Consider the following 310-nt stretch of genomic DNA (forward strand, 5'->3'; position numbering starts at 1 on the left):
TGCCTCTAGGACTCCTCTAAGACTCCTCTAAGACTCCTCTAGGATGCCTCTAGGACTCCTCTAAGACTCCTCTAGGACCCCTCTAGGATGCCTCTAGGACTCCTCTAGGACTTCTCTAGGACGTACTACATACCAGAAGATGGAGACCAGGTGTGTGTACTGTGTGTAGTACTGCGTGTACTGCGTACCAGAAGATGAAGACCAGGTGTGTGTACTGTGTGTAGTACTGTGTGTACTGCGTACCAGAAGATGAAGACCAGGTGTGTGTACTGTGTGTAGTACTGCGTACCAGAAGATGAAGACCAGGTGT

The sequence above is a fragment of the Etheostoma cragini genome, unplaced genomic scaffold, assembly GCF_013103735.1.
Source record: "Etheostoma cragini isolate CJK2018 unplaced genomic scaffold, CSU_Ecrag_1.0 ScbMSFa_3991, whole genome shotgun sequence".
Lineage (NCBI taxonomy): Eukaryota > Metazoa > Chordata > Actinopteri > Perciformes > Percidae > Etheostoma > Etheostoma cragini.